Source organism: Mus pahari, chromosome 13, assembly GCF_900095145.1.
Source record: "Mus pahari chromosome 13, PAHARI_EIJ_v1.1, whole genome shotgun sequence".
In the NCBI taxonomy this organism is placed as follows: Eukaryota; Metazoa; Chordata; class Mammalia; order Rodentia; family Muridae; genus Mus; species Mus pahari.
In genome coordinates this window covers 79,517,514-79,524,719 of record NC_034602.1, presented here as the reverse complement: position 1 = coordinate 79,524,719, position 7,206 = coordinate 79,517,514, and positions in this window count along the sequence as shown.

Genomic DNA, 7,206 nt, shown 5'->3' with positions numbered 1-7,206 from the left:
TCTCTCTCTCTCTCTCTCTCTCTCTCTCTGTGTGTGTGTGTGTGTGTGTGTGTGTGTCTGTCTGTCTGTCTGTCTGTCTGTCTGTCTGTCTGTCAGTTCTCCAAGCAGTTTTCTCTTTTTATCCTAAAATATTCTCTGGCTCATCTCCTGCAGAACACAGGTCCAGTCTCTTATTTTACATATTAATCCAGTTGCTGAATCCAGGATTCCTTTTGATTATGTTATGAACCCTGCCCTGAAATGACCATTTCTACCACACCGGGGCCTAACCTCCCTCTGAACTAGGTTAGTCTTGAACTAAGGAGTCTGCCTGCTTTTGTATCTTTCTGACAAGCTGGCTCATAGTGTGGCTCACTTTGGTCCTTTAGATTCATGAAATCCCTCCTAATTCATATTGCATTCTTACGTCTTGCACTGTTCAGAAATTATTTTGAGCTCATTTATTTAGAGCTCTTTCCCATAGCCTTGAGGACCGTCCTCAAGGTCCCAGTATTTGCCATTTTGCTGAGACATAGCCACACCCTAAACTCCTAGACTGCAATTCTCATGGAGTCATTAACATTTACAGAGAAGACTTTCCTCTGAGGAATGTAAAATATGAACATTATTCTACGAACAAGCCTTACCCCCACAGCAGCCATCCATACTCCTGGAGGCTCACACTGGGGAGCTATGTCCCAGGGGCAGGAACCCTGTCACTCTGCCCCCACCAGGACCACGCTGGTCTCTGCAGGTGAGTTCTGATAGATATTTGATAGATGTAATGTAGTAAATGTATATTTTAACAGAATACTTCTTGTGGCATTAAGAACAAAAAGTAAAAGGAAAGCTCCTAAGAGGGTAAGAGTCTTTGGGAAACAATGATCTATTCTTTGAAGTATGACTCTGCCCCATTTCTTGCATCGTTCATGTACACAGAATGCTGGATTATTATCTAATAGTGCAATGGCCATTTGGATTTCAGAATAATTTCCCCTCCTGCTGCAATTATGACTATCCCTTGACCATCAGGCAAATCCCTATTCTCCACGACTATGATCTCTTTCTTGTTGGTAGGTAAGAGAAGCAATTGATTATGTGCCATTTGCTGATATGAGTAGCAAAAACATCAAGAAGTTGGGAGTCAACTATATTTCCCGTGTCCTATGAACTTGAGCTTTCTCAATCATAACTTGAGAGAATTATCAACTCTTTTGAAATAGAGTATATATATGGCATTTCAATGCTTAAGACTTTGATGAGAAAGCCATACACAGGGCTAATGGAAAGCAACTCTTGTTTTATCTATCTATCTATCTATCTATCTATCTATCTATCTATCTATCTATCTATCTATCTATCATATATCTAAATAACTATGTATTTATGTATGTATGTTTGTATGCATGTATGTATGTATGTATGTATGTATGTATCTATCTATCTATCTATCTATCTATCTATCTATCTATCTATGTACCTATCAACTAACTGCCTATGCATATCCCTGTATGTATGTATGTATGTATGTATGTATGTATGTATGTATGTATCTATCTATCTATCTATCTATCTATCTATCTATCTATGTATCCATCTACCTATCTATCTCTCTATACATCTATCTGTCACCTATTTATTTTTGTACCTTAAGACCTTAATGCACTGTTCTCATTTTTCCCAAGACAGTTTCTTTTGTCTGTTGTCAAGCTAGGTTTTTATAATGTTAATTTTAATTGTTCATATTCTAAGAGATGAGAATTTCAACTACAGGAATTTATTTCCCAAATTGCTGTTATCAATCATCTAAGAGGTGGCCCACTGGTCATGGATTAACAGTCACCAGCTGTTGTCACTTCCTGGGAGAGTACTGTCACAGAGCAGGAGAAAGTTGAAACCTGGGAAACACTGATCACAAGCCTTAGCATATGGTCTTGAAGATCTGGTTGAGTTCATGGAACTGAGGTTGAATGGAGTAGAGTGGAAACTTTATAATGAGGCTGTGGCCTCGGGCAGAAGTAGAGAGAGCAGCTTTGGAGCAAAGGCTTAGCCGCACTTCCCTCTCTCATGCTTGAACTCAGGAAATGCTGCTTCACGGGTTGCAGTTACTTGTCAGGCTCATGACTCAACAAACTGAAATATTGCCAAATGAGATTTCGTTTCAAAATTCAGGGTACTCACTCATAGCACATATGTCGTTGGGTGTGATTAGTTACCTTAAGGTCAGCCCTGCTCTTGTTAGGCAGCTAAGAGAAGCCACAGACGAAGCAGAAGGAGAAACAGCATCATGACCTTGGGTGCAGAGGTCAACAGGATGACAACAAATGGTCATGCCATTTCCCTTCTTGGTAAAGTCAGGCCCATGATCACTTTATGCAAATGAAAGATGGAAAATAATTCTGGAGGCTACTTTTGAGTGGCAAATAGCAAATACGTGTGTGTGTGTGTGTGTGTGTGTGTGTGTGCACGTGTGTGTGTGTGTCTAGGTCTAACTTTTGGATGATGTCAGCTTAGTTTAGAATGTAGCTTTTAGCATCCTTTTAGAGATACTTGTCATGAATCCTGTGAACAGAGGTGGCTGTCATCTGGAAGAGTGACTTACTTTACTCAATTCAAGCTCTCACTGGAAAAAAATGTTCTTGAATAATGGGGTATGAGTACAAACTCCCTCAAGGAAAATGTAGTGACGGCATCTTTAAAAGGCAGTGCTAGAAAAAGCATAGACTTAGTAGCCAAGGAAAGAGTCATAACCCTAGGGATACCATGGGAGTTAGACCTTGGCCAGCGAGCACTTCTTGGCATTTGCTACTGCTAATCTCTAGTCAGGCCAGTTCACTTGTGCTCAGAGCTCATTGCTAAATTGTGGGAAATTTTTAGCCCTTATCAATGGTTGGTAACAAAAGTTTACTCATAGTAGAAATGTTTACACCATAAGTATGCAAATGGTGCACACTGGGGATTTAATATAATTTTTAACTATTTTCTAAGAGCTGGCCTAGCAGCACACTCTTGCTTCTAGCCCCTTCTAGCTGATCTCACCCCCAGCGTTCTCTACTAAGTCTCCTTAGCTGTTTTTCCTTCTTTCATTCATGGAGGGATTTTTTTCCCCCTGACTTCACCACTGAGGCAGCTGTCACACACCAAAGACGCTTAAGAGTTTGTTCCCATAAAACAGACCCTGGAGATACCATTTTCTATTTAAACCAAGGTGTTACTATCTAAGAGAAAATGTTGAAAGACAAAGGATTTCTTCTGGAGGATCATTAACAATGTGGTCATCTCTTACTACTTGACTTGGGGGCTGGAGAGGCGTGTGCTCTCTTTCAAGTAATGATTAATGGACTCCAACCGAGGATTCTTGGTGACCAATTCTTTGAGTCACCCTCATCGGCAGATGGTTGAAAAGATCCTAAGAGGACAGAGATGTATAATTTAGAAGTGTATGGGAGGAGAAAGTGATTAACCCGACTAATGATCCGTGCTATTGTACCCACGGGGTAAGGCAGGGATGTGTGAAAATCTAGTCCAAGGCTTTAACACACTATACCATGCAGATAGTATACATGAACTGTTCTAGGCATGAAGCCGATAGACAACTTCCCCACTTCCTGGTGTCCTTCTTCTGAGACTTGTACTGTCTGTGTCAGCATGACAACATTGTGTTCCAGGAAAAGTCTTGCAAAAGACCACAGTTGTACTTCAGTGAGGACCTTTACTAACTGGCCTTGGGAGAATCTTGTGGATGGGTTCGTCGGTGCAGTCAGACAGACAGGTTTGAAGCCTTTACAGCTAGGCTCCTTGACATCCACGAAGGTACTGAAGCTCTGTCAAGGTCTTCCCATTGAGCAAAGGCTTAGCTTTTCTTCATTAGAGATTTCTTTGTTGTTGTTGTTGTTGTTGCTATAATTTTGAGGGTGACATATTTCATCATAAGAATAAGGAAGAGAATACCTTACAAAACTACTTCTTTTCTGTTATAATTACAACCCTGACTTTTCAGACATTTGCCCTGAAAGTTTCTATAAGCATAGTGCTGTAGTTTGGATATAGATTGAATGAGTCTCCCAGAAACTCAAGCTGGAAGTTTTACTCTCCACCCTAGTGCTGCTGTTGGAAAGTGATAAAAAAAATTTTTTTATGAGGTGCATACTGGAACAATGGCTTTAGGTCATTGTGGATTTGGCCTCTACTGGCTTCCTGTCTCACCCTGTAAACTCTCTCTTACATACCTATCTGCCAAGGTGTCATCCTGCATTAGGCAATGAGGCTGGGAGCACCCTCAGGCAGTTAAGTACAATGAGCCGTATAAGACTCTTTTCTTTACAAAGTCCCTAACCTAGCCTCAGCTATCATTATAACGAAAACAGGGTACTACACTTAGTAAACATATAATCTGTTTCCTGTGACATTTTGATTTCAGAATATCTTGCTCTATAGTGCTTTCTTCACTTTGAATCTAATGTTTTCCAGCACTCTAGATATGCAAGGTACCCTGAAGGTAGGCAGGTGAGTCACCAAAACTGGATGTAGACCTGTTTTGAGAAGGAGGGAACGTGGCACAAAATCAGAACCACTTCCTCTTGTCATATTAAATGTTGCTTTAAGCTCTTCTTTCGAAATGTTCTAAGCTCAAATAATAATCCATGGCCCAGACACATTGTGTCTTTCTAAAATGGATTGCTTACTGGCTATGTGTACCACTGTGCAAGTTACCATAGGGATGGGAAAGGTTCAGAGACACTTTCCTGGACTCAAATCTGAAGATGACGGAGCTGTGCAACCTACCTCAATGAGCTATCACATCTACTTCCCCAGAAACCATGAAAAATCTCTAACTACTTTGATTATGATGTCTACAAAATCTCTATATGCTTTTCAATATGGAAAATTATTAATGTTCACATGATCTGGCTTTCCAGGCTGCCGAAGAATTCATGATAAAGAATTATTTGGCAAAACAGCAAAGAGGGTGAGAATTAAAATATACATGGAGTATCTGCTCTGGGCAGCCAGGAACCTGGCTTTTTCTGTGCATGAATTCATTTAATTGTCACAGCAACTTCACAAGGAAGTTTAATCCTGCAAAGGTGGGGCAAGTGGGATTCAGGGAGGTTGATCTACATCACAGGCAACAAATGAAGGGGTTAATGGTCTTAGCCTCTTGTTCTCAGTGAGGGACACATCCCTGAGGCAAATGAAGGCAATGGGAGCAAAGAGAGGTGGCCATGGACAACTGTGTCAGGTAAAACCTTCAAACCTTGTCTTTTATAAGACTACTTTCAACTTACCTCAATTATTTTTAATATAAGATAGACCACAGTAGAAACCCCATTAATGGTTTAAGAATAATACTTTAAGTAGATCTAAGAGAGGCGAAAATCATGATTTTTTTTTTTTAAGTGTGAAAATGTGGCCAAATTTCTGTGGTACTTTGATTATAATTTATTAATTGAGTTGTTATGTTAACTGTTATTAGTATTTTGGTTAAACACTGAGTTAAGTGGTTCTATTCATCTCTTACTCCTTGTTCCTGTTCTCTGAATTTCTTCTCCTGTTTCGTTTTCACACATTAGGGCATGGAAATAAAGAGTCAACATCAAGGTAACACAGAGTTATAGAGAAGGGATCAGAGCCAGTTGGGACCAGGCCACCTTTCATGTCCAGGCCACATTGTCCTTTGAGTCCATGTGAGGAGCAAAAATCATTCATGGTACAGAGAGGAGTTTACAGTGGGTTAATATGAGCATGAAACCAGCACCCCAGAGCTCGTGTCTCTAGCTGCATATGTAGCAGAAGATGGCCAGTCAGCCATCATTGGGAAGAGAGGCCCCTTGGTATTGCAAACTTTATATGCCCCAGTACAGGGGAATGCCAGGGCCAAGAAGTGGGAGTGGGTGGGTAGGGAAGCATGGCAGGGGGAGGGTATAGGGAACTTTCGGGATAGCACTTGAAATGTAAATAAAGAAAATATCTAATAAAAAATACTCCAAAAAAATAAAAAAATAAAAAATAACAGAAAAAAATCCCTTAACAACTAAAAAAAAAGAAAAAACCAAAAAAACCAAAAAAACTTTTAAGAAGTTTAAAATTGCAAAGCATTTTAAAAGTTTGGCAGATCGAAGTTTCATGAAGCCCAAAGGGCATAATGCCATGGGACCACCCTGAAAGGAAAAATGCAAATTTCAGTGTAAAACTGAGCACAGAAAGAAACATTTATCTTAAACAACAAAAATAACACATTACAAATTTAGAAAGTTAAGAAAATAGCAGGAGTATACACTGCACTGAATATAGTGTACCTTTATTATTCAGTCATTGATTTGTTGTTGTTGTTGTTGTTTTGTTTTGTTTCCATCCTGTCTAAAGGTGAAAGATGTTTGGGTAAAGGAGTTGGCATATTATATAGTATTTGAGGCTCTTTTACTACACTGTGTCTGCAACAGAACCAGTGATAGAAAGCAGGAGGCACGAGAGGTAGGAGAAGCCACTGACAGGAAGACCAAGGAGCGCTCATCAGAGATGTCAGGGAGTCCTCAGCTTCCTAACCCGCAAGGACAGCTTAGGAATGCAAAGTTAGAGCGAAGACTTTGGATCTTCCGTTTCTAACTTTAAACCAACACTTGCAAAAGAGACATTTGAAGATTAGGAGAAAGAGTTACAGTTAAAGTTGTAGTTGATTTTCAGTCTTGAATAAATGAGTAAGTTAAATTTCTGTCTCTTCTGATGTAAATAACGTATTTTAGCATGATTCTCTGTTTACACTGAAGAATGACCAGAAGACTAATTTTGCCACAAAATTAATTTAGCTTTAGAGGATTTCTTTGTACAGAGAGTGTGTAGCTCCATACAGCATATTGTTTTCAGGGATCTATTCGTCTAAATTTGGAGTTTCAAGCACGACATGACCTAAAAATAGAAAGCAAGAATCACTTGTGAGGGAAGACAGCACCAATCCTGTCTATGAGTTTTCTACCTTGGAACTAATTATGGCCAGGATATAATATCCCTAAAATGACCCAGTGCATTTTTATTCTGGAAATTATGTTATGCATCCTTCAACATTAGAAAATTGGTACTCATTCTTAAAAACAACTGCACAGATCTGGTTGTATATTCTTGATCTTCTTCCTCTTCTTCCTCTCCCTCTCCCTCTCTCTCTTCCCTCCCCTCCCCCTCCTTCTCCTCCTTCTCCTTCCTCTTCTCCTCCTCCTCTTCCTCCTCCTCCTT